The sequence below is a fragment of the Hemitrygon akajei genome, unplaced genomic scaffold, assembly GCF_048418815.1.
Source record: "Hemitrygon akajei unplaced genomic scaffold, sHemAka1.3 Scf000048, whole genome shotgun sequence".
Lineage (NCBI taxonomy): Eukaryota > Metazoa > Chordata > Chondrichthyes > Myliobatiformes > Dasyatidae > Hemitrygon > Hemitrygon akajei.
In genome coordinates, this window is record NW_027331934.1 from 6874858 (window position 1) to 6902757 (window position 27900).

The 27900-nt window shown below is 58.7% G+C and overlaps 1 protein-coding gene across 1 annotated transcript in view; it reads right to left on the bottom strand.

Moving 5' to 3' along the window:
* Positions 1–27900, bottom strand: part of LOC140720875 (NACHT, LRR and PYD domains-containing protein 3-like) — a 121185-nt gene that overhangs the window by 60797 nt on the left and 32488 nt on the right. The gene's annotated exons all lie outside the window — the stretch shown is intronic.

The following is a 27900-nucleotide window of genomic DNA, read 5'->3' on the forward strand; positions in this document are numbered from 1 at the left end:
GGGAAGAGAGAACCTACAGGAGGACGGGGATGGAGGGGAGCGATCACACAGGAGGAAGGGGGATGGGGAGAGAGATCCCACAGGAGGAAGGGATGGGGAAGAGAGATCCCACAGGAGGAAGGGGGACGTGGAAGGGTGAGCCCACAGGAGGAAGAGGGATGGAGGAGAGATGCCACAGGAAGAAGCGGGCTTGGGGTGGGGGGAAGATCCCACAGGAGGAAGGGATGGGGAGGAGAGATCCCACAGGAGGATGGGAGAGAGAGATCCCACAGGAGGAATGGGGATGGAGGAGAGAGATCCCACAGGAGGAATGGGGATGGAGGAGAGAGATCCCACAGGAGGATGGGGGATGGGGAGTGTGTGCCCACATGAGGAAGCGGGATGGGGGAGAGAGATCCCAAAGGAGGAAGGGGGATGGGGGAGAGAGATCCCACCGGTGGAAAGGGATGGGAAAACGAGATTCCACAAGAGGAACGGGGATAGGGAAGAGAGATCGCACAGGGATGGGGAAAAGAGAACCCAGAGGAGGAAGGGGGATGGGGAGGAGAGATCCCACAGGAAGGGGGATGGGGTTAGAGATCCCACAGGAGGATGGGAGAGAGAGATCCCACAGGAGGAAGGGTGATGGGGTAGAGAAATACCACGCGGGGAGGAATGGGGAAGGGAGGTCCCACAGGAGGAAGGGGGAATGGGGAAGTCAGATCCCAAAGAGGAAAGGGATGGGGGAACGAGATCCCACAAGCGGAACGGGGATAGGGAAGAGAAATCGCACAGGAGGAAGGGGGATGGGGGAGAGAGATCCCACAGGAGGAAGGGGGATGGGGGAGCGAGATCCCACAGGAGGAAGGGGGATTGGGGAGCGAGATCCCACAGGAGGAAGGGTATGGGGAAGAGAGATCCCACAAGAGGAAGCGGGATGGGGCAGAGAGATCCCACAAGAGCAAGGGTGATGGGGCAGAGAGATCCCACAGGAGGAAGGGGGATGGGGAAGACATATCCCACAGGAGGAAGGGGGATGGGGGAGAGAGATCTCACAGGAGGAATGGGGATGGAGGAGAGAGATCCCACAGGAGGATGGGGGATGGGGAGTGTGTGCCCACATGAGGAAGCGGGATGGGGGAGAGAGATCCCACCAGTGGAAAGGGATGGGGAAACGAGATCCCACAAGAGGAACGGGGATAGGGAAGAGAGATCGCACAGGGATGGGGAAAAGAGAACCCAGAGGAGGAAGGGGGATGGGGGAGAGAGATCCCACAGGTGGAACGGGGATGGGGAAGGGAGATCCCACAGGAGGAAGGGGGAATGGGGAAGACAGATCCCACAGAGGAAAGGGATGGGGGAACGAGATCCCACAAGCGGAACGGGGATAGGGAAGAGAAATCGCACAGGAGGAAGGGTGATCGGGAAGAGATATCCCACAGGAGGATGGGTGATAGGGAAGAGAGATCCCACAGCAGAAAGGGGGGTGGGGTGAGAGATCCAACAGGAGGAAGGGGGATTGGGGAGCGAGATCCCACAGGAGGAAGGGTATGGGGAAGAGTGATTCCACAAGATGAAACGGGATGGGGCAGAGAGATCCCACAAGAGCAAGGGTGATGGGGCAGAGAGATCCCACAGCAGGAAGGGGGATGGGGAAGAGATATCCCACTGAAGGAAGGGGTATGGGGGAGAGGAATCTCACAGGAGGAATGGGGATGGAGGAGAGAGATCCCACAGGAGGATGGAGGATTGGGAGTGTGTGCCCACAGGAGGAAGCGGGATGGGGGAGAGAGATCCCAAAGGAGGAAGAGGGATGGGAGAGAGAGATCACACCGGTGGAACTGGATGGGGGGGAAAGATCCCACAGGAGAAAGGGATGGGGAAGAGAGATCCCACAGGAGGAAGTGGGATGTGGAAGAGAGATCCCACAGGAGGAAGGGGTTGGGGAAGAGAGATCCCACAGGAGGAAGTGGGATGTGGAAGAGAGATCCCACAGGAGGAAGTGGGATGTGGAAGAGAGATCCCACAGGAGGAAGGGGGATGGAGGAGAGTGATCACACAGGAGGAAGGGATGGGGGAGAGTGATCCCACAGGAGGAATAGGATGGGGCAGAGAGATCCCACAGGAGGAAGTGGGATGTGGAAGAGAGATCCCACAGGAGGAAGGGGGATGGAGGAGAGTGATCACACAGGAGGAAGGGTGATGGGGCAGAGAGATCCCACGGGAGGAAGGGGGAAGGGGAGAGAGATCCCACAGGAGGAAGGGGGAATGGGAGAGAGATCCCACAGGAGGAAGAGATGGGGAAGAGAGATCCCACAGGAGGAAGGGGGACGTGGAAGGGTGAGCCCACAGGAGGAAGGGGGATTGGGGAGCGAGATCGCACAGGAGGAAGGGTATGGGGAAGAGAGATCCCACGGGAGTAAGGGGGATGGGAGAGAGTGATCAAACCGGTGGAACGGGATGGGGGGGGGAAAGATCCCACAGGAGGAAGGGATGGGGGAGAGTGATCCCACAGGAGGAATAGGATGGGGCAGAGAGATCCCACAGGAGGAAGTGGGATGTGGGAGAGAGATCCCACAGGAGGAAGGGGGATGGAGGAGAGTGATCACACAGGAGGAAGGGTGATGGGGTAGAGAAATACCACGCGGGGAGGAATGGGGAAGGGAGGTCCCACAGGAGGAAGGGGGAATGGGGAAGACAGATCCCAAAGAGGAAAGGGATGGGGGAACGAGATCCCACAAGCGGAACGGGGATAGGGAAGAGAAATCGCACAGGAGGAAGGGGGATGGGGGAGAGAGATCCCACAGGAGGAAGGGGGATGGGGGAGCGAGATCCCGCAGGAGGAAGGGGGATTGGGGAGCGAGATCCCACAGGAGGAAGGGTATGGGGAAGAGAGATCCCACAAGAGGAAGCGGGATAGGGCAGAGAGATCCCACAAGAGCAAGGGTGATGGGGCAGAGAGATCCCACAGGAGGAAGGGGGATGGGGAAGACATATCCCACAGGAGGAAGGGGGATGGGGGAGAGAGATCTCACAGGAGGAATGGGGATGGAGGAGAGAGATCCCACAGGAGGATGGGGGATGGGGAGTGTGTGCCCACATGAGGAAGCGGGATGGGGGAGAGAGATCCCACCAGTGGAAAGGGATGGGGAAACGAGATCCCACAAGAGGAACGGGGATAGGGAAGAGAGATCGCACAGGGATGGGGAAAAGAGAACCCAGAGGAGGAAGGGGGATGGGGGAGAGAGATCCCACAGGTGGAACGGGGATGGGGAAGGGAGATCCCACAGGAGGAAGGGGGAATGGGGAAGACAGATCCCACAGAGGAAAGGGATGGGGGAACGAGATCCCACAAGCGGAACGGGGATAGGGAAGAGAAATCGCACAGGAGGAAGGGTGATCGGGAAGAGATATCCCACAGGAGGATGGGTGATAGGGAAGAGAGATCCCACAGCAGAAAGGGGGGGTGGGGTGAGAGATCCAACAGGAGGAAGGGGGATTGGGGAGCGAGATCCCACAGGAGGAAGGGTATGGGGAAGAGTGTTTCCACAAGATGAAACGGGATGGGGCAGAGAGATCCCACAAGAGCAAGGGTGATGGGGCAGAGAGATCCCACAGCAGGAAGGGGGATGGGGAAGAGATATCCCACTGAAGGAAGGGGTATGGGGGAGAGGAATCTCACAGGAGGAATGGGGATGGAGGAGAGAGATCCCACAGGAGGATGGAGGATTGGGAGTGTTTGCCCACAGGAGGAAGCGGGATGGGGGAGAGAGATCCCAAAGGAGGAAGAGGGATGGGAGAGAGAGATCACACCGGTGGAACTGGATGGGGGGGAAAGATCCCACAGGAGAAAGGGATGGGGAAGAGAGATCCCACAGGAGGAAGTGGGATGTGGAAGAGAGATCCCACAGGAGGAAGGGGTTGGGGAAGAGAGATCCCACAGGAGGAAGAGATGGGGAAGAGAGATCGCACAGGAGGAAGGGGGACGTGGAAGGGTGAGCCCACAGGAGGAAGGGGGATTGGGGAGCGAGATCGCACAGGAGGAAGGGTGTGGGGAAGAGAGATCCCACAGGAGGAAGTGGGATGTGGAAGAGAGATCCCACAGGAGGAAGTGGGATGTGGAAGAGAGATCCCACAGGAGGAAGGGGGATGGAGGAGAGTGATCACACAGGAGGAAGGGATGGGGGAGAGTGATCCCACAGGAGGAATAGGATGGGGCAGAGAGATCCCACAGGAGGAAGTGGGATGTGGAAGAGAGATCCCACAGGAGGAAGGGGGATGGAGGAGAGTGATCACACAGGAGGAAGGGTGATGGGGCAGAGAGATCCCACGGGAGGAAGGGGGAAGGGGAGAGAGATCCCACAGGAGGAAGGGGGAATGGGAGAGAGATCCCACAGGAGGAAGAGATGGGGAAGAGAGATCCCACAGGAGGAAGGGGGGACGTGGAAGGGTGAGCCCACAGGAGGAAGGGGGATTGGGGAGCGAGATCGCACAGGAGGAAGGGTATGGGGAAGAGAGATCCCACGGGAGTAAGGGGGATGGGAGAGAGTGATCAAACCGGTGGAAAGGGATGGGGGGGGGGGGGAAAGATCCCACAGGAGGAAGGGATGGGGGAGAGTGATCCCACAGGAGGAATAGGATGGGGCAGAGAGATCCCACAGGAGGAAGTGGGATGTGGAAGAGAGATCCCACAGGAGGAAGGGGGATGGAGGAGAGTGATCACACAGGAGGAAGGGATGGGGGAGAGTGATCCCACAGGAGGAATAGGATGGGGCAGAGAGATCCCACAGGAGGAAGTGGGATGTGGAAGAGAGATCCCACAGGAGGAAGGGGGATGGAGGAGAGTGATCACACAGGAGGAAGGGTGATGGGGTAGAGAAATACCACGCGGGGAGGAATGGGGAAGGGAGGTCCCACAGGAGGAAGGGGGAATGGGGAAGACAGATCCCAAAGAGGAAAGGGATGGGGGAACGAGATCCCACAAGCGGAACGGGGATAGGGAAGAGAAATCGCACAGGAGGAAGGGGGATGGGGGAGAGAGATCCCACAGGAGGAAGGGGGATGGGGGAGCGAGATCCCACAGGAGGAAGGGGGATTGGGGAGCGAGATCCCACAGGAGGAAGGGTATGGGGAAGAGAGATCCCACAAGAGGAAGCGGGATGGGGCAGAGAGATCCCACAAGAGCAAGGGTGATGGGGCAGAGAGATCCCACAGGAGGAAGGGGGATGGGGAAGACATATCCCACAGGAGGAAGGGGGATGGGGGAGACAGATCTCACAGGAGGAATGGGGATGGAGGAGAGAGATCCCACAGGAGGATGGGGGATGGGGAGTGTGTGCCCACATGAGGAAGCGGGATGGGGGAGAGAGATCCCACCAGTGGAAAGGGATGGGGGAAACGAGATCCCACAAGAGGAACGGGGATAGGGAAGAGAGATCGCACAGGGATGGGGAAAAGAGAACCCAGAGGAGGAAGGGGGATGGGGGAGAGAGATCCCACAGGTGGAACGGGGATGGGGAAGGGAGATCCCACAGGAGGAAGGGGGAATGGGGAAGACAGATCCCACAGAGGAAAGGGATGGGGGAACGAGATCCCACAAGCGGAACGGGGATAGGGAAGAGAAATCGCACAGGAGGAAGGGTGATCGGGAAGAGATATCCCACAGGAGGATGGGTGATAGGGAAGAGAGATCCCACAGCAGAAAGGGGGGTGGGGTGAGAGATCCAACAGGAGGAAGGGGGATTGGGGAGCGAGATCCCACAGGAGGAAGGGTATGGGGAAGAGTGATTCCACAAGATGAAACGGGATGGGGCAGAGAGATCCCACAAGAGCAAGGGTGATGGGGCAGAGAGATCCCACAGCAGGAAGGGGGATGGGGAAGAGATATCCCACTGAAGGAAGGGGTATGGGGGAGAGGAATCTCACAGGAGGAATGGGGATGGAGGAGAGAGATCCCACAGGAGGATGGAAGATTGGGAGTGTGTGCCCACAGGAGGAAGCGGGATGGGGGAGAGAGATCCCAAAGGAGGAAGAGGGATGGGAGAGAGAGATCACACCGGTGGAACTGGATGGGGGGGAAAGATCCCACAGGAGAAAGGGATGGGGAAGAGAGATCCCACAGGAGGAAGTGGGATGTGGAAGAGAGATCCCACAGGAGGAAGGGGTTGGGGAAGAGAGATCCCACAGGAGGAAGAGATGGGGAAGAGAGATCGCACAGGAGGAAGGGGGACGTGGAAGGGTGAGCCCACAGGAGGAAGGGGGATTGGGGAGCGAGATCGCACAGGAGGAAGGGTGTGGGGAAGAGAGATCCCACAGGAGGAAGTGGGATGTGGAAGAGAGATCCCACAGGAGGAAGTGGGATGTGGAAGAGAGATCCCACAGGAGGAAGGGGGATGGAGGAGAGTGATCACACAGGAGGAAGGGATGGGGGAGAGTGATCCCACAGGAGGAATAGGATGGGGCAGAGAGATCCCACAGGAGGAAGTGGGATGTGGAAGAGAGATCCCACAGGAGGAAGGGGGATGGAGGAGAGTGATCACACAGGAGGAAGGGTGATGGGGCAGAGAGATCCCACGGGAGGAAGGGGGAAGGGGAGAGAGATCCCACAGGAGGAAGGGGGAATGGGAGAGAGATCCCACAGGAGGAAGAGATGGGGAAGAGAGATCCCACAGGAGGAAGGGGGACGTGGAAGGGTGAGCCCACAGGAGGAAGGGGGATTGGGGAGCGAGATCGCACAGGAGGAAGGGTATGGGGAAGAGAGATCCCACGGGAGTAAGGGGGATGGGAGAGAGTGATCAAACCGGTGGAAAGGGATGGGGGGGGGGGGGAAAGATCCCACAGGAGGAAGGGATGGGGGAGAGTGATCCCACAGGAGGAATAGGATGGGGCAGAGAGATCCCACAGGAGGAAGTGGGATGTGGAAGAGAGATCCCACAGGAGGAAGGGGGATGGAGGAGAGTGATCACACAGGAGGAAGGGTGATGGGGTAGAGAAATACCACGCGGGGAGGAATGGGGAAGGGAGGTCCCACAGGAGGAAGGGGGAATGGGGAAGACAGATCCCAAAGAGGAAAGGGATGGGGGAACGAGATCCCACAAGCGGAACGGGGATAGGGAAGAGAAATCGCACAGGAGGAAGGGGGATGGGGGAGAGAGATCCCACAGGAGGAAGGGGGATGGGGGAGCGAGATCCCACAGGAGGAAGGGGGATTGGGGAGCGAGATCCCACAGGAGGAAGGGTATGGGGAAGAGAGATCCCACAAGAGGAAGCGGGATGGGGCAGAGAGATCCCACAAGAGCAAGGGTGATGGGGCAGAGAGATCCCACAGGAGGAAGGGGGATGGGGAAGACATATCCCACAGGAGGAAGGGGGATGGGGGAGACAGATCTCACAGGAGGAATGGGGATGGAGGAGAGAGATCCCACAGGAGGATGGGGGATGGGGAGTGTGTGCCCACATGAGGAAGCGGGATGGGGGAGAGAGATCCCACCAGTGGAAAGGGATGGGGAAACGAGATCCCACAAGAGGAACGGGGATAGGGAAGAGAGATCGCACAGGGATGGGGAAAAGAGAACCCAGAGGAGGAAGGGGGATGGGGGAGAGAGATCCCACAGGTGGAACGGGGATGGGGAAGGGAGATCCCACAGGAGGAAGGGGGAATGGGGAAGACAGATCCCACAGAGGAAAGGGATGGGGGAACGAGATCCCACAAGCGGAACGGGGATAGGGAAGAGAAATCGCACAGGAGGAAGGGTGATCGGGAAGAGATATCCCACAGGAGGATGGGTGATAGGGAAGAGAGATCCCACAGCAGAAAGGGGGGTGGGGTGAGAGATCCAACAGGAGGAAGGGGGATTGGGGAGCGAGATCCCACAGGAGGAAAGGTATGGGGAAGAGTGATTCCACAAGATGAAACGGGATGGGGCAGAGAGATCCCACAAGAGCAGGGGTGATGGGGCAGAGAGATCCCACAGCAGGAAGGGGGATGGGGAAGAGATATCCCATTGAAGGAAGGGGTATGGGGGGAGAGGAATCTCACAGGAGGAATGGGGATGGAGGAGAGAGATCCCACAGGAGGATGGAGGATTGGGAGTGTGTGCCCACAGGAGGAAGCGGGATGGGGGAGAGAGATCCCAAAGGAGGAAGAGGGATGGGAGAGAGAGATCACACCGGTGGAACTGGATGGGGGGGAAAGATCCCACAGGAGAAAGGGATGGGGAAGAGAGATCCCACAGGAGGAAGTGGGATGTGGAAGAGAGATCCCACAGGAGGAAGGGGTTGGGGAAGAGAGATCCCACAGGAGGAAGAGATGGGGAAGAGAGATCGCACAGGAGGAAGGGGGACGTGGAAGGGTGAGCCCACAGGAGGAAGTGGGATGTGGAAGAGAGATCCCACAGGAGGAAGTGGGATGTGGAAGAGAGATCCCACAGGAGGAAGGGGGATGGAGGAGAGTGATCACACAGGAGGAAGGGATGGGGGAGAGTGATCCCACAGGAGGAATAGGATGGGGCAGAGAGATCCCACAGGAGGAAGTGGGATGTGGAAGAGAGATCCCACAGGAGGAAGGGGGATGTAGGAGAGTGATCACACAGGAGGAAGGGTGATGGGGCAGAGAGATCCCACGGGAGGAAGGGGGAAGGGGAGAGAGATCCCACAGGAGGAAGGGGGAATGGGAGAGAGATCCCACAGGAGGAAGAGATGGGGAAGAGAGATCCCACAGGAGGAAGGGGGACGTGGAAGGGTGAGCCCACAGGAGGAAGGGGGATTGGGGAGCGAGATCGCACAGGAGGAAGGGTATGGGGAAGAGAGATCCCACGGGAGTAAGGGGGATGGGAGAGAGTGATCAAACCGGTGGAAAGGGATGGGGGGGAAAGATCCCACAGGAGGAAGGGATGGGGGAGAGTGATCCCACAGGAGGAATAGGATGGGGCAGAGAGATCCCACAGGAGGAAGTGGGATGTGGAAGAGAGATCCCACAGGAGGAAGGGGGATGGAGGAGAGTGATCACACAGGAGGAAGGGATGGGGGAGAGTGATCCCACAGGAGGAATAGGATGGGGCAGAGAGATCCCACAGGAGGAAGTGGGATGTGGAAGAGAGATCCCACAGGAGGAAGGGGGATGGAGGAGAGTGATCACACAGGAGGAAGGGTGATGGGGCAGAGAGATCCCACGGGAGGAAGGGGGAAGGGGAGAGAGATCCCACAGGAGGAAGAGATGTGAAGAGAGATCCCACAGTAGGAAGGGGGACGTGGAAGGGTGAGCCTACAGGAGGAAGGTGGATGGAGGAGAGCGATCCCAAAGGAGGAAGGCGGATGGGGGAGAGAGATCCCACAGGTTGAAGGAGTATGGGGAGAGCGATCCCACAGGAGGAACGGGGAAGGGGCGAGAGATCCGACAGGAGGAACGGGGATGTGGAAGAGAGATGCCCCAGGAAGAAGCGGGATTGGGCGGGTGGGAAGATCCCACAGGAGGAATGGATGGGGAGGAGAGATCCCACAGGAGGAAGTGGGATGTGAAAGAGAGATCCCACAGGAGGAACGGGGTTAGGGAAGAGAGATCCCACAGGAGGAAGGGGGTTGGGGATGATAGATACCGCAGGAGTAAGGGGGATGAGGGAGAGAGTTCCCATAGGAGGAACGGGGATGGGGTAGAGAGTTTCCAAAGGATGAAGAGGGATGGAGGAGAGCGATCACACAGGGGGAAAGGGGATGGGGGAGAGAGATCCCACAGGAGGAATGGGATGGGTCAGAGAGATCCAACAAGAGGAAGGGTGATGGGGCAGAGAGATCCCACGGGTGGAAGGGGGAAGGGGAATAGAGATCCCGCAGGAGGAAGTGATGGAGAATAGAGGTCCCACAGGAGTAAGTGGGTTGGGGGAGAGAGATCCCACAGGAGGAAGGGGGATGGCCGAGAGAGATACCGCAGGAGGAAGGGAAATGGGGGAGAGAGATCCCACAGCAGGAAGGGGGATGGGGGAGAGAGATACCGCAGGAGGAAGGGGTTGGGGAAGAGAGAACCTACAGGAGGAAGGGGGATGGAGGAGAGCGATCACACAGGAGGAAGGGGGATGGGGAGAGAGATCCCACAGGAGGAAGAGATGTTGAAGACAGATCCCACAGGAGGAAGGGGGATGTGGAAGAGAGATCCCACAGGAGGAAGGGGGATGGAGGAGAGTGATCACACAGGAGGAAGGGTGATGGGGTAGAGAAATACCACGCGGGGAGGAATGGGGAAGGGAGGTCCCACAGGAGGAAGGGGGAATGGGGAAGACAGATCCCAAAGAGGAAAGGGATGGGGGAACGAGATCCCACAAGCGGAACGGGGATAGGGAAGAGAAATCGCACAGGAGGAAGGGGGATGGGGGAGAGAGATCCCACAGGAGGAAGGGGGATGGGGGAGCGAGATCCCACAGGAGGAAGGGGGATTGGGGAGCGAGATCCCACAGGAGGAAGGGTATGGGGAAGAGAGATCCCACAAGAGGAAGCGGGATGGGGCAGAGAGATCCCACAAGAGCAAGGGTGATGGGGCAGAGAGATCCCACAGGAGGAAGGGGGATGGGGAAGACATATCCCACAGGAGGAAGGGGGATGGGGGAGAGAGATCTCACAGGAGGAATGGGGATGGAGGAGAGAGATCCCACAGGAGGATGGGGGATGGGGAGTGTGTGCCCACATGAGGAAGCGGGATGGGGAAGAGAGATCCCACCAGTGGAAAGGGATGGGGAAACGAGATCCCACAAGAGGAACGGGGATAGGGAAGAGAGATCGCACAGGGATGGGGAAAAGAGAACCCAGAGGAGGAAGGGGGATGGGGGAGAGAGATCCCACAGGTGGAACGGGGATGGGGAAGGGAGATCCCACAGGAGGAAGGGGGAATGGGGAAGACAGATCCCACAGAGGAAAGGGATGGGGGAACGAGATCCCACAAGCGGAACGGGGATAGGGAAGAGAAATCGCACAGGAGGAAGGGTGATCGGGAAGAGATATCCCACAGGAGGATGGGTGATAGGGAAGAGAGATCCCACAGCAGAAAGGGGGGTGGGGTGAGAGATCCAACAGGAGGAAGGGGGATTGGGGAGCGAGATCCCACAGGAGGAAGGGTATGGGGAAGAGTGATTCCACAAGATGAAACGGGATGGGGCAGAGAGATCCCACAAGAGCAAGGGTGATGGGGCAGAGAGATCCCACAGCAGGAAGGGGGATGGGGAAGAGATATCCCACTGAAGGAAGGGGTATGGGGGAGAGGAATCTCACAGGAGGAATGGGGATGGAGGAGAGAGATCCCACAGGAGGATGGAGGATTGGGAGTGTGTGCTCACAGGAGGAAGCGGGATGGGGGAGAGAGATCCCAAAGGAGGAAGAGGGATGGGAGAGAGAGATCACACCGGTGGAACTGGATGGGGGGGAAAGATCCCACAGGAGAAAGGGATGGGGAAGAGAGATCCCACAGGAGGAAGTGGGATGTGGAAGAGAGATCCCACAGGAGGAAGGGGTTGGGGAAGAGAGATCCCACAGGAGGAAGAGATGGGGAAGAGAGATCGCACAGGAGGAAGGGGGACGTGGAAGGGTGAGCCCACAGGAGGAAGTGGGATGTGTAAGAGAGATCCCACAGGAGGAAGTGGGATGTGGAAGAGAGATCCCACAGGAGGAAGGGGGATGGAGGAGAGTGATCACACAGGAGGAAGGGATGGGGGAGAGTGATCCCACAGGAGGAATAGGATGGGGCAGAGAGATCCCACAGGAGGAAGTGGGATGTGGAAGAGAGATCCCACAGGAGGAAGGGGGATGGAGGAGAGTGATCACACAGGAGGAAGGGTGATGGGGCAGAGAGATCCCACGGGAGGAAGGGGGAAGGGGAGAGAGATCCCACAGGAGGAAGGGGGAATGGGAGAGAGATCCCACAGGAGGAAGAGATGGGGAAGAGAGATCCCACAGGAGGAAGGGGGACGTGGAAGGGTGAGCCCACAGGAGGAAGGGGGATTGGGGAGCGAGATCGCACAGGAGGAAGGGTATGGGGAAGAGAGATCCCACGGGATTAAGGGGGATGGGAGAGAGTGATCAAACCGGTGGAAAGGGATTGGGGGGAAAGATCCCACAGGAGGAAGGGATGGGGGAGAGTGATCCCACAGGAGGAATAGGATGGGGCAGAGAGATCCCACAGGAGGAAGTGGGATGTGGAAGAGAGATCCCACAGGAGGAAGGGGGATGGAGGAGAGTGATCACACAGGAGGAAGGGATGGGGGAGAGTGATCCCACAGGAGGAATAGGATGGGGCAGAGAGATCCCACAGGAGGAAGTGGGATGTGGAAGAGAGATCCCACAGGAGGAAGGGGGATGGAGGAGAGTGATCACACAGGAGGAAGGGTGATGGGGCAGAGAGATCCCACGGGAGGAAGGGGGAAGGGGAGAGAGATCCCACAGGAGGAAGAGATGTGAAGAGAGATCCCACCGTAGGAAGGGGGACGTGGAAGGGTGAGCCTACAGGAGGAAGGTGGATGGAGGAGAGCGATCCCAAAGGAGGAAGGCGGATGGGGAGAGAGATCCCACAGGTGGAAGGAGTATGGGGAGAGCGATCCCACAGGAGGAACGGGGAAGGGGCGAGAGATCCGACAGGAGGAACGGGGATGTGGAAGAGAGATGCCCCAGGAAGAAGCGGGATTGGGCGGGTGGGAAGATCCCACAGGAGGAATGGATGGGGAGGAGAGATCCCACAGGAGGAAGTGGGATGTGAAAGAGAGATCCCACAGGAGGAACGGGGTTAGGGAAGAGAGATCCCACAGGAGGAAGGGGGTTGGGGATGATAGATACCGCAGGAGTAAGGGGGATGAGGGAGAGAGTTCCCATAGGAGGAACGGGGATGGGGTAGAGAGTTTCCAAAGGATGAAGAGGGATGGAGGAGAGCGATCACACAGGGGGAAAGGGGATGGGGGAGAGAGATCCCACAGGAGGAATGGGATGGGTCAGAGAGATCCAACAAGAGGAAGGGTGATGGGGCAGAGAGATCCCACGGGTGGAAGGGGGAAGGGGAATAGAGATCCCGCAGGAGGAAGTGATGGAGAATAGAGGTCCCACAGGAGTAAGTGGGTTGGGGGAGAGAGATCCCACAGGAGGAAGGGGGATGGCCGAGAGAGATACCGCAGGAGGAAGGGAAATGGGGGAGAGAGATCCCACAGCAGGAAGGGGGATGGGGGAGAGAGATACCGCAGGAGGAAGGGGTTGGGGAAGAGAGAACCTACAGGAGGAAGGGGGATGGAGGAGAGCGATCACACAGGAGGAAGGGGGATGGGGAGAGAGATCCCACAGGAGGAAGAGATGGGGAAGACAGATCCCACAGGAGGAAGGGGGACGTGGAAGGGTGAGCCCACAGGAGGAAGGAGGATGGAGGAGAGCGATCCCAAAGGAGGAAGGGGGACGGACGGGGAGAGATCCCGCAGGTGGAAGGGATGGGGAAGAGATCTCCCACAGGAGGAAGTGGTATGGGGAGAGCGATCCCACAGGAGGAACGGGGAAGGGGCGAGAGATCTGACAGGAGGAACGGGGATGTGGAAGAGAGATGCCACAGGAAGAAGCGGGCTTGGGGGGGAAAGATCCCACAGGAGGAAGGGATGGGGAGGAGAAATCCCACAGGAAGGGGGATGGGGTTAGAGATCCCACAGGAGGATGGGAGAGAGAGATCCCACAGGAGGAAGGGGGATGGGGTACACAAATCCCACAAGAGGGGGGGAATGGGGAAGGGATGTCCCACAGGAGGAAGGGGGAATGGGGAAGGCAGATCCCACAGAAGAAAGGGATGGGGGAACCAGTTCCCACAAGCGGAACGGGGATAGGGAAGAGAAATCGCACAGGAGGAAGGGTGATCGGGAAGAGATATCCCACAGGAGGATGGGTGATAGGGAAGAGAGATCCCACAGCAGAAAGGGGGGTGGGGTGAGAGATCCAACAGGAGGAAGGGGGATTGGGGAGCGAGATCCCACAGGAGGAAGGGTATGGGGAAGAGTGATTCCACAAGATGAAACGGGATGGGGCAGAGAGATCCCACAAGAGCAAGGGTGATGGGGCAGAGAGATCCCACAGCAGGAAGGGGGATGGGGAAGAGATATCCCACTGAAGGAAGGGGTATGGGGGAGAGGAATCTCACAGGAGGAATGGGGATGGAGGAGAGAGATCCCACAGGAGGATGGAGGATTGGGAGTGTGTGCCCACAGGAGGAAGCGGGATGGGGGAAGAGAGATCCCAAAGGAGGAAGGGGGATGGGAGAGAGAGATCAAACCGGTGGAACTGGATGGGGGGGAAAGATCCCACAGGAGAAAGGGATGGGGAAGAGAGATCCCACAGGAGGAAGTGGGATGTGGAAGAGAGATCCCACAGGAGGAAGGGGTTGGGGAAGAGAGATCCCACAGGAGGAAGAGATGGGGAAGAGAGATCGCACAGGAGGAAGGGGGACGTGGAAGGGTGAGCCCACAGGAGGAAGGGGGATTGGGGAGCGAGATCGCACAGGAGGAAGGGTATGGGGAAGAGAGATCCCACAGGAGGAAGTGGGATGTGGAAGAGAGATCCCACAGGAGGAAGTGGGATGTGGAAGAGAGATCCCACAGGAGGAAGGGGGATGGAGGAGAGTGATCACACAGGAGGAAGGGGGATGGGGGAGTGAGATCCCACAAGAGGATGGGTAATGGGGGAGAGCGATCCCACAAGAGGAAGGAGGAACTGGGATGGGGAAGAGAGATCCCACAGGAGGAAGGGGGATGGGGGGAAAGATCCCACAGGAGGAAGGGATGAGGAAGAGAGATCCCACAGGAGAAAGGGGGATGGGGGAGAGAGATCTCACAGGAGGAAGGGGGATGGGGAAGAGAGATCCCACAGGAGGAAGGGGGATGGGGGGAAAGATCCCACAGGAGGAAGGGATGAGGAAGAGAGATCCCACAGGAGGAAGGCGGATGGGGAAGAGAGATCCCACAGGAGGAAGTGGGATGTGGAAGAGAGATCCCACAGGAGGAATGGGGATGCGGAAGAGAGATCCCACAGGAGGAAGGGGGATGGGGAAGAGAGATCCCACAGGAGGAAGGGGATGGGGAAGGGAGATCCCACAGGAGGAAGGGGGATGGGGGAGAGAGATCCCACAGGAGGAAGGGGAATTGTGAAGAGAGATCCCACAGGAGGAAGGGGGTTGGGGGGGAAAGATCCCACAGGAGGAAGGGGCGGGGAAGAGAGATCCCACAGGAGGAAGTGGGATGTGCAAGAGAGATCCCACAGGAGGAACGGGTATGTGGGCGAGAGATCCCACAGGAGGAAGGGGGATGGGGAAGAGACGTCCCACAGGACCAAGGGGATGGGGAAGGGAGATCCCACAGGAGGAAGGGGGATGGGGGAGAGAGATCCCACAGGAGGATGGGGGAGAGAGATCCCACAGGAGGCAGGGTATGGGGAAGAGAGATCCCACAAGAGGAAGCGGGATGGGGCAGAAAGATCCCACAAGAGGAAGGGTGATGGAGCAGAGATATCCCACAGGAGGAAGAGGGATGGGGAAGAGATATCCCACAGGAGGAAGGGGGATGGGGAAGAGACGTCCCACAGGATGAAGGGGATGGGGAAGGGAGATCCCACAGGAGGAAGGGTGATGGGGGAGAGAGATCCCACAGGAGGAAGGGGGATGGGGGACAGAGATCCCACAGGGGTATGGGGGAGAGAGATCCCACAGGAGGGAGGGTATGGGGAAGAGAGATCCCACAAGAGGAAGCGGGATGGGGCAGAAAGATCCCACAAGAGGAAGGGTGATGGAGCAGAGATATCCCACAGGAGGAAGGGGGATGGGGAAGAGATATCCCACAGGAGGATGGGGGATGGGGAGGGTGTGCCCACAGGAGGAAGCGGGATGGGGGAGAGAGATCCCAAAGGAGGAAGGGGGATGGGGGAGAGAGATCCCACCGGTGGAAAGGGATGGGAAAACGAGATCCCACAAGAGGAACGGGGATAAGGAAGAGAGATCAGACAGGGATGGGGAAAAGAGAACTCAGAGGCGGAAGGGGGATTGGGGAGAGAGATCCCACAGGAGGAACGGGGATGGGGAATGGAGATCCCACAGGAAGAAGGGGGATGGGGGAGAAAGATCCCACAGGAGGAAGGGGGATGGGGGATAGAGATCCCACAGGAGGAAAGGGGATGGGAAAGAGAGATCGCACAGGAGGACGGGGGATAGGGAAGAGAGATCCCACAGTATGAAGGGGAATGGGGAAGAGAGATTCCACAGCATGAAGGGGGATGGGGGAGAGAGATCCCATAGGAGGAACGGGGATGGGGGAGAGAGTTTCCACAGGAGGAAGAGGGATGGAGGAGAGAGATCACACAGGAGGAATGGGATGGGGCAGAGAGATCCCACGAGAGGAAGGGTGATGGGGCAGAGAGATCCCACAAGAGGAAGGGTGATGGGGCAGAGAGATCCCACAAGAGGAAGGGTGATGGGGCAGAGAGATCCCACAGGAGGAAGTGATGGAGAGTAGAGGTCCCACAGGAGTAAGTGGGTTGGGGGAGAGAGATCCCACAGGAGGAAGGGGGATGGGGAAGACAGATACCGCAGGAGGAAGGGTTTGGGGAAGAGAGAACCTACAGAAGGAAGGGGGATGGCGGAGAAAGATACCGCAGGAGGAAGGGGGATGGGGAAGAGAGATCCCACAGGAGGACGGGGGATGGAGGGGAGCGATCACACAGGAGGAAGGGGGATGGGGAGGGAGATCCCACAGGAGGAAGAGATGGGGAAGAGAGATCCCACAGGAGGAAGGGGGACGTGGAAGGGTGAGCCCACAGGAGGAAGGGGGATGGAGGAGAGCGATCCCAAAGGAGGAAGGGGGATGGGCGAGAGAGATCCCACAGGTGGAAGGGATGGGGAAGAGAGCTCCCACAGGAGGAACGAGTATGGGGAGAGCGATCCCACAGGAGGAACGGGGAAGGGGCGAGAGATCTGACAGGAGGAACGGGGATGTGGAAGAGAGATGCCACAGGAAGAAGCGGGCTTGGGGGGGGGGGGAAATCCCACAGGAGGAAGGGATGGGGAGGAGAGATCCCACAGGAAGGGGGATGGGGTTAGAGATCCCACAGGAGGATGGGTGATGGGGTAGAGAAATCCCACGCGGGGAGGAATGGGGAAGGGAGGTCCCACAGGAGGAAGGGGGAATGGGGAAGACAGATCCCAAAGAGGAAAGGGATGGGGGAACGAGATCCCACAAGCGGAACGGGGATAGGGAAGAGAAATCGCACAGGAGGAAGGGGGATGGGGGAGAGAGATCCCACAGGAGGAAGGGGGATGGGGGTGAGATACCCAACAGGAGGAAGGGGGATTGGGGAGCGAGATCCCACAGGAGGAAGGGTATGGGGAAGAGAGATCCCACAAGAGGAAGCGGGATGGGGCAGAGAGATCCCACAAGAGCAAGGGTGATGGGGCAGAGAGATCCCACAGGAGGAAGGGGGATGGGGAAGACATATCCCACAGGAGGAAGGGGGATGGGGGAGAGAGATCTCACAGGAGGAATGGGGATGGAGGAGAGAGATCCCGCAGGAGGATGGGGGATGGGGAGTGTGTACCCACATGAGGAAGCGGGATGGGGGAGAGAGATCCCACCAGTGGAAAGGGATGGGGAAACGAGATCCCACAAGAGGAACGGGGATAGGGAAGAGAGATCGCACAGGGATGGGGAAAAGAGAACCCAGAGGAGGAAGGGGGATGGGGGAGAGAGATCCCACAGGTGGAACGGGGATGGGGAAGGGAGATCCCACAGGAGGAAGGGGGAATGGGGAAGACAGATCCCACAGAGGAACGGGATGGGGGAACGAGATCCCACAAGCGGAACGGGGATAGGGAAGAGAAATCGCACAGGAGGAAGGGTGATCGGGAAGAGATATCCCACAGGAGGATGGGTGATAGGGAAGAGAGATCCCACAGCAGAAAGGGGGGTGGGGTGAGAGATCCAACAGGAGGAAGGGGGATTGGGGAGCGAGATCCCACAGGAGGAAGGGTATGGGGAAGAGTGATTCCACAAGATGAAACGGGATGGGGCAGAGAGATCCCACAAGAGCAAGGGTGATGGGGCAGAGAGATCCCACAGGAGGAAGGGGGATGGGGAAGAGATATCCCACAGGAGGAAGGGGTATGGGGGAGAGAGATCTCACAGGAGGAATGGGGATGGAGGAGAGAGATTCCACAGGAGGATGGGGGATGGGGAGTGTGTGCGCACAGGAGGAAGCGGGATGGGGGAGAGAGATACCACCAGTGGAAAGGGATGGGGGGGAAAGATCCCACAGGAGGAAGGGATGGGGAAGAGAGATCCCACAAGAGGAAGCGGGATGGGGCAGAGAGATCCCACAAGAGGAAGTGTGATGGAGCAGAGAGATCCCACAGGAGGAAGGGGGATGGGGAAGAGATATCCCACAGGAGGATGGGGGATGGCGAGGGTGTGCCCACAGGAGGAAGCGGGATGGGGGAGAGAGATCGCACCGGTGGAAAGGGATGGGAAAACGAGATCCCACAAGGGAACGGGGATAGGGAAGAGAGATCGGACAGGGATGGGGAAAAGAGAACCCTGAGGCGGAAAGGGGATGGGGGAGAGAGATCCCACAGGAGGAACGGGGATGGGGAAGGGAGATCCCACAGGAGGAAGGGGGATGGGGGAGAGAGATCCCACAGCACGAAGGGGGATGGCGGAGAGAGATCCCATAGGAGGAACGGGGATGGGGGAGAGAGTTTCCACAGGAGGAAGAGGGATTGAGGAGAGAGATCCCTCAGGAGGAATGGGATGGGGCGGAGAGATCTCTCAAGAGGAAAGGTGATGGGGTAGAGAGATCCCACGGGTGGAAAGGGGAAGGGTAAGAGAGATCCCACAGGAGGAAGTGATGGAGAATAGAGGTCCCACAGGAGTAAGTGGGTTGGGGGCGAGAGATCCCACAAGAGGGTGATGGGGCAGAGAGATCCCACGGGAGGAAGGGGGAAGGGGAATAGAGATCCCACAGGAAGAAGTGATGGAGAATAGAGGTCCCACAGGAGTAAGTGGGTTGGGGGAGAGAAATCCCACAGGAGGTAGGGGGATGGGGGAGAGAGATCCCACAGGAGGAAAAGGGATGGGAAAGAGAGATCGCACAGGAGGACGGGGGATAGGGAAGAGAGATCCCACAGTATGAAGGTGAATGGGGAAGAGAGATTCCACAGCACGAAGGGGGATGGGGGAGAGAGATCCCATAGGAGGAACGGGGATGGGGCAGAGAGATCCCACGAGAGGAAGGGTGATGGGGCAGAGAGATCCCACAAGAGGAAGGGTGATGGGGCAGAGAGATCCCACGGATGGAAGGGGGAAGGGGAAGAGAGATCCCACAGGAGGAAGTGATGGAGAGTAGAGGTCCCACAGGAGTAAGTGGGTTGGGGGAGAGAGATCCCACAGGAGGAAGGGCGATGGGGAAGAGAGATACCGCAGGAGGAAGGGGGATGGGGAAGATAGATACCGCAGGAGGAAGGGGGATGGGGGAGAGAGATCCCGCAGCAGGAAGGGGGATGGGGGAGAGAGATACCGCAGGAGGAAGGGGGATGGGGGAGAAAGATACCGCAGGAGGAAGGGGGATTGGGGAGAGAGATACCGCAGGAGGAAGGGGGATGGGGGAGAAAGATACCGCAGGAGGAAGGGGGATGGGGGAGAGAGATCCCGCAGCAGGAAGGGGGATGGGGGAGAGAGATACCACAGGAGGAAGGGGTTGGGGAAGAGAGAACCTACAGGAGGACGGGGATGGAGGGGAGCGATCACACAGGAGGAAGGGGGATGGGGAGAGAGATCCCACAGGAGGAAGGGATGGGGAAGAGAGATCCCACAGGAGGAAGGGGGACGTGGAAGGGTGAGCCCACAGGAGGAAGAGGGATGGAGGAGAGATGCCACAGGAAGAAGCGGGCTTGGGGGGGGGAAAGATCCCACAGGAGGAAGGGATGGGGAGGAGAGATCCCACAGGAGGATGGGAGAGAGAGATCCCACAGGAGGAATGGGGATGGAGGAGAGAGATCCCACAGGAGGAATGGGGATGGAGGAGAGAGATCCCACAGGAGGATGGGGGATGGGGAGTGTGTGCCCACATGAGGAAGCGGGATGGGGGAGAGAGATCCCAAAGGAGGAAGGGGGATGGGGGAGAGAGATCCCACCGGTGGAAAGGGATGGGAAAACGAGATTCCACAAGAGGAACGGGGATAGGGAAGAGAGATCGCACAGGGATGGGGAAAAGAGAACCCAGAGGAGGAAGGGGGATGGGGAGGAGAGATCCCACAGGAAGGGGGATGGGGTTAGAGATCCCACAGAAGGATGGGAGAGAGAGATCCCACAGGAGGAAGCGTGATGGGGTAGAGAAATACCACGCGGGGAGGAATGGGGAAGGGAGGTCCCACAGGAGGAAGGGGGAATGGGGAAGACAGATCCCAAAGAGGAAAGGGATGGGGGAACGAGATCCCACAAGCGGAACGGGGATAGGGAAGAGAAATCGCACAGGAGGAAGGGGGATGGGGGAGAGAGATCCCACAGGAGGAAGGGGGATGGGGGAGCGAGATCCCACAGGAGGAAGGGGGATTGGGGAGCGAGATCCCACAGGAGGAAGGGTATGGGGAAGAGAGATCCCACAAGAGGAAGCGGGATGGGGCAGAGAGATCCCACAAGAGCAAGGGTGATGGGGCAGAGAGATCCCACAGGAGGAAGGTGGATGGGGAAGACATATCCCACAGGAGGAAGGGGGATGGGGGAGAGAGATCTCACAGGAGGAATGGGGATGGAGGAGAGAGATCCCACAGGAGGATGGGGGATGGGGAGTGTATGCCCACATGAGGAAGCGGGATGGGGGAGAGAGATCCCACCAGTGGAAAGGGATGGGGAAACGAGATCCCACAAGAGGAACGGGGATAGGGAAGAGAGATCGCACAGGGATGGGGAAAAGAGAACCCAGAGGAGGAAGGGGGATGGGGGAGAGTGATCCCACAGGTGGAACGGGGATGGGGAAGGGAGATCCCACAGGAGGAAGGGGGAATGGGGAAGACAGATCCCACAGAGGAAAGGGATGGGGGAACGAGATCCCACAAGCGGAACGGGGATAGGGAAGAGAAATCGCACAGGAGGAAGGGGGATTGGGGAGCGAGATCGCACAGGAGGAAGGGGTTGGGGAAGAGAGATCCCACAGGAGGAAGAGATGGGGAAGAGAGATCGCACAGGAGGAAGGGGGACGTGGAAGGGTGAGCCCACAGGAGGAAGGGGGATTGGGGAGCGAGATCGCACAGGAGGAAGGGTATGGGGAAGAGAGATCCCACAGGAGGAAGTGGGATGTGGAAGAGAGATCCCACAGGAGGAAGTGGGATGTGGAAGAGAGATCCCACAGGAGGAAGGGGGATGGGGAAGAGATATCCCACTGAAGGAAGGGGTATGGGGGAGAGGAATCTCACAGGAGGAATGGGGATGGAGGAGAGAGATACCACAGGAGGATGGAGGATTGGGAGTGTGTGCCCACAGGAGGAAGCGGGATGGGGGAGAGAGATCCCAAAGGAGGAAGGGGGATGGGAGAGAGAGATCACACCGGTGGAACTGGATGGGGGGGAAAGATCCCACAGGAGAAAGGGATGGGGAAGAGAAATCCCACAGGAGGAAGTGGGATGTGGAAGAGAGATCCCACAGGAGGAAGGGGTTGGGGAAGAGAGATCCCACAGGAGGAAGAGATGGGGAAGAGAGATCGCACAGGAGGAAGGGGGACGTGGAAGGGTGAGCCCACAGGAGGAAGGGGGATTGGGGAGCGAGATCGCACAGGAGGAAGGGTATGGGGAAGAGAGATCCCACAGGAGGAAGTGGGATGTGGAAGAGAGATCCCACAGGAGGAAGTGGGATGTGGAAGAGAGATCCCACAGGAGGAAGGGGGATGGAGGAGAGTGATCACACAGGAGGAAGGGATGGGGGAGAGTGATCCCACAGGAGGAATAGGATGGGGCAGAGAGATCCCACAGGAGGAAGTGGGATGTGGAAGAGAGATCCCACAGGAGGAAGGGGGATGGAGGAGAGTGATCACACAGGAGGAAGGGTGATGGGGCAGAGAGATCCCACGGGAGGAAGGGGGAAGGGGAGAGAGATCCCACAGGAGGAAGGGGGAATGGGAGAGAGATCCCACAGGAGGAAGAGATGGGGAAGAGAGATCCCACAGGAGGAAGGGGGACGTGGAAGGGTGAGCCCACAGGAGGAAGGGGGATTGGGGAGCGAGATCGCACAGGAGGAAGGGTATGGGGAAGAGAGATCCCACGGGAGTAAGGGGGATGGGAGAGAGTGATCAAACCGGTGGAACGGGATGGGGGGGAAAGATCCCACAGGAGGAAGGGATGGGGGAGAGTGATCCCACAGGAGGAATAGGATGGGGCAGAGAGATCCCACAGGAGGAAGTGGGATGTGGAAGAGTGATCCCACAGGAGGAAGGGGGATGGAGGAGAGTGTTCACACAGGAGGAAGGGATGGGGGAGAGTGATCCCACAGGAGGAATAGGATGGGGCAGAGAGATCCCACTGGAGGAAGTGGGATGTGGAAGAGAGATCCCACAGGAGGAAGGGGGATGGAGTAGAGTGATCACACAGGAGGAAGGGTGATGGGGCAGAGAGATCCCACGGGAGGAAGGGGGAAGGGGAGAGAGATCCCACAGGAGGAAGAGATGGGAAGAGAGATCCCACAGTAGGAAGGGGGACGTGGAAGGGTGAGCCTACAGGAGGAAGGTGGATGGAGGAGAGCGATCCCAAAGGAGGAAGGCGGATGGGGGAGAGAGATCCCACAGGTGGAAGGAGTATGGGGATAGCGATCCCACAGGAGGAACGGGGATGTGGAAGAGAGATGCCCCAGGAAGAAGCGGGATTGGGCGGGTGGGAAGATCCCACAGGAGGAATGGATGGGGAGGAGAGATCCCACAGGAGGAAGTGGGATGTGAAAGAGAGATCCCACAGGAGGAACGGGGTTAGGGAAGAGAGATCCCACAGGAGGAAGGGGGTTGGGGATGATAGATACCGCAGGAGTAAGGGGGATGAGGGAGAGAGTTCCCATAGGAGGAACGGGGATGGGGTAGAGAGTTTCCAAAGGATGAAGAGGGATGGAGGAGAGCGATCACACAGGGGGAAAGGGGATGGGGGAGAGAGATCCCACAGGAGGAATGGGATGGGTCAGAGAGATCCAACAAGAGGAAGGGTGATGGGGCAGAGAGATCCCACGGGTGGAAGGGGGAAGGGGAATAGAGATCCCGCAGGAGGAAGTGATGGAGAATAGAGGTCCCACAGGAGTAAGTGGGTTGGGGGAGAGAGATCCCACAGGAGGACGGCGGATGGCCGAGAGAGATACCGCAGGAGGAAGGGAAATGGGGGAGAGAGATCCCACAGCAGGAAGGGGGATGGGGGAGAGAGATACCGCAGGAGGAAGGGGTTGGGGAAGAGAGAACCTACAGGAGGAAGGGGGATGGAGGAGAGCGATCACACAGGAGGAAGGGGGATGGGGAGAGAGATCCCACAGGACGAAGAGATGGGGAAGACAGATCCCACAGGAGGAAGGGGGACGTGGAAGGGTGAGCCCACAGGAGGAAGGAGGATGGAGGAGAGCGATCCCAAAGGAGGAAGGGGGACGGACGGAGAGAGATCCCGCAGGTGGAAGGGATGGGGAAGAGATCTCCCACAGGAGGAAGTGGTATGGGGAGAGCGATCCCACAGGAGGAACGGGGAAGGGGCGAGAGATCTGACAGGAGGAACGGGGATGTGGAAGAGAGATGCCACAGGAAGAAGCGGGCTTGGGGGGGAAAGATCCCACAGGAGGAAGGGATGGGGAGGAGAAATCCCACAGGAAGGGGGATGGGGTTAGAGATCCCACAGGAGGATGGGAGAGAGAGATCCCACAGGAGGAAGGGGGATGGGGTACACAAATCCCACAAGAGGGGGGGAATGGGGAAGGGATGTCCCACAGGAGGAAGGGGGAATGGGGAAGGCAGATCCCACAGAAGAAAGGGATGGGGGAACGAGTTCCCACAAGCGGAACGGGGATAGGGAAGAGAAATCGCACAGGAGGAAGGGGGATGGAGAAGAGATATCCCACAGGAGAGGGGATTGGGGAGCGAGATCCCACAGGAGGAATTGTATGGGGAAGAGAGATCCCACAAGAGGAAGCGGGATGTGGCAGAGAGATCCCACAAGAGCAAGGGTGATGGGGCAGAGAGATCCCACAGGAGGAAGAGGGATGGGGAAGAGATATCCCACAGGAGGAAGGGGGATGGGAGAGAGAGATCTCACAGGAGGAATGGGGATGGAGGAGAGAGATCCCACATGAGGATGGGGGATGGGGAGGGTGTGCCCACAGGAGGAAGCGGGATTGGGGAGAGAGATCCCAAAGGAGGAAGGGGGATGGGGGAGAGAGATCCCACCGGTGGAAAGGGATGGGTAAACGAGATCCCACAAGAGGAACGGGGATAGGGAAGAGAGATCGCACAGGGATGGGGAAAAGAGAACCCAGAGGAGGAAGGGGGATGGGGTAGAGAGATCCCACAGGAGGAACGGGGATGGGGAAGGAAGATCCCACAGGCGGAAGGAGGATGGGGGTTAGAGATCCCACAGGAGGATGGGGGGAGAGAGATCCCACAGGAGGAAGTGGGATGTGGAAGAGAGATCCCACAGGAGGAAGGGGGATGGAGGAGAGTGATCACACAGGAGGAAGAGATGGGGAAGAGAGATCCCACAGGAGGAAGGTGGACGTGGAAGAGCTAGCCCACAGGAGGAAGGGGGATGGAGGAGAGCGATCCCAAAGGAGGAAGGGGAATGGGGGAGAGAGATCCCACAGGTGGAATGGATGGGGAAGAGAGCTCCCACAGGAGGAAGGAGTATGGGGAGAGCGATCCACAGGAGGAACGGGGAAGGGGCGAGAGATCCCACAGGAGGAAGGGGGATGGAGGAGAGTGATCACACAGGAGGAAGAGATGGGGAAGAGAGATCCCACAGAAGGAAGTGGGATGTGGAAGAGAGATCCCACAGCAGGAACGGGGATAGGGAAGAGAGATCCTACAGGAGGAACGGGGATAGGGAAGTGAGATCCCACAGGAGGAAGGGGGTTGGGGAAGATAGATACCGTAGGAGTAAGGGGGATGAGGGAGAGAGATCCCATAGGAGGAACGGGGATGGGGTAGAGAGTTTCCACAGGATGAAGAGAGATGGAGGACAGCGATCACACAGGGGGAAAGGGGATGGGGGAGAGATATCCCACAGGAGGAATGGGATGGGGCAGAGAGATCCCACAAGAGGAAGGGTGATGGGGCAGAGAGATCCCACGGGTGGTAGGGGGAAGGGGAATAGAGATTTCGCAGGAGGAAGTGATGGAGAATAGAGGTCCCACAGGAGTAAGTGGGTTGGGGGAGAGAGATCCCACAGGAGGAAGGGGGATGGGCGAGAGAGATACCGCAGGAGGAAGGGGTTGCGGAAGAGAGAACCTACAGGAGGAAGGGGGATGGCGGAGAGAGTTACCGCAGGAGGAAGGGGGATGGGGGAGAGAGATCCCACAGCAGGAAGGGGGATGGGGGAGAGAGATACCGCAGGAGGAAGGGGTTGGGGAAGACAGATCCCACAGGAGGAAGGGGGACGTGGAATGGTGAGCCCACAGGAGGAAGGAGGATGGAGGAGGGCGATCCCAAAGGAGGAAGGGGGATGGACGGAGAGAGATCCCACAGGTGGAAGGGATGGGGAAGAGAGCTCCCACAGGAGGAAGGGGTATGGGGAGAGCGATCCCACAGGAGGAACGGGGAAGGGGCGAGAGATCTGACAGGAGGAACGGGGATGTGGAAGAGAAATGCCACAGGAAGAAGCGGGCTTGGGGGGGAAAGATCCCACAGGAGGAAGGGATGGGGAGGAGAGATCCCACAGGAAGGGGGATGGGGTTAGAGATCCCACAGGAGGATGGGAGAGAGAGATCCCACAGGAGGAAGGGGGATGGGGTAGAGAAATCCCACAAGAGGGGGGGAATGGGGAAGGGAGGTCCCACAGGAGGAAGGGGGAATGGGGGAACGAGATCCCACAAGCGGAACGGGGATAGGGAAGAGAAGTCGCACAGGAGTAAGGGGGATGGAGAAGAGATATCCCACAGGAGGGGGGATTTTGGAGCGAGATCCCACAGGAGGAAGTGTATGGGGAAGAGAGATCCCACAAGAGGAAGCGGGATGGGACAGAGAGATCCCAGAAGAGCAAGGGTGATGGGGCAGAGAGATCCCACAGGAGGAAGGGGGATGGGGAAGAGATATCCCATAGGAGGAAGGGGGATGGGGCGGAGTGATCCCACAAGAGGAAGGGGAATGGGGGAGAGAGATCCCACAGGATGAAGGGGGATCGTGTAGCGAGATCCCATAGGAGGAAGGGGGATGGAGGAGAGCGATCACACAGGAGGAACGGGGATGGGAAGAGCGATCCCACAGGAGGAATGGGGATGGGGGAGAGAGATCCTACATGAGGAAGGGGATTGGGGAGGAGAGATCCAACAGGAGGGAGGGCGATGGGGAAGTGAGATCCCACAGGATGAAGGGGGTTTGCTAAGAGAGATCCCATAGGCGGATGGGGGATGGGGAAAAGAGTTCTAACAGGAGGAAGGGAGGATGGGAAGGGATACCACTGGAGGGAAGGGAATGGGGAAGAGAGAACCCACAGGAGGAAGGGGAATGGGGAAGAGAGATCCCACAGGAGGAAGGGGGATGGGGAAGAGATATCCTACAGGAGGAAGGGGGATGGGGCGGAGAGATCCCACAAGAAGAAGGGGAATGGGGGAGAGAGATCCCACAGGATGAAGGGGGATCGTGTAGAGAGATCCCATAGGAGGAAGGGGGATGGAGGAGAGCGATCACACAGGAGGAACGGGGATGGGAAGAGCGATCCCACAGGAGGAATGGGGATGGGGAAGAGAGATCCCACAGGAGGAAGGGGGATGGGGGAGAGAGATCCTACATGAGGAAGGGGATTGGGGAGGAGAGATCCAACAGGAGGGAGGGCGATGGGGAAGTGAGATCCCACAGGATGAAGGGGGTTTGCTAAGAGAGATCCCATAGGCGGATGGGGGATGGGGAAAAGAGTTCTAACAGGAGGAAGGGAGGATGGGAAGGGATAGCACTGGAGGGAAGGGAATGGGGAAGAGAGAACCCACAGGAGGAAGGGGAATGGGGAAGAGAGATCCCACAGGAGGAAGGGGGATGGGGGAGAGAGATCCCACAGGATGGAGCGGGATCGCGTAGAGAGTTCCCATAGACGGATGGGGGATGGGGAAAAGAGATCTGACAGGTGGAAGGGGGGATGGGAAGGTATACCACTGGAGGGAAGGGAATGGGGAAGAGAGAACCCACAGGAGGAAGTGGAATGGGGGAGAGAGATCGCACAGGAGGAAGTGTATTAGGGAAGAGAGATCCCACAGGAGGAAGGGGGATGGGGAATGGAGAACCCACAGGAGGAAAGGGATGGGAGTGGTGAGCCCACAGAAGGAAGAGGGATGGGGAACAGAGATCCCACAGGAGGAAGGGCATGGGGAACAGAGATCCCACAAGAGAAAGGAGGTATGGGGCAGAGAGATCCCACAGGAGGAAGGGGATGGGGACGAGAGATCCGACATGAGGAAAGGGAATGGGGAGGAGAGATCCAACAGGAGGGGGGGGGGGAATGGGGAAGTGAGATCCCACAGGATGAAGGGGGTTTGCGAAGAGAGATCCCTTAGGCGGATGGGGGATGGGGAAAATAGTTCTAACAGGAGGAAGGGGGGATGGGAAGGCATACCACTGGAGGAAGGGAATGGGGAAGAGAGAACCCACAGGAGGAAGCGGAATGGGGAAGAGAGATCCCACAGGAGGAAGGGGGATCGGGGAGACAGATCCCACAGGAGGAAGGGGGATGGGGAAGAGAGA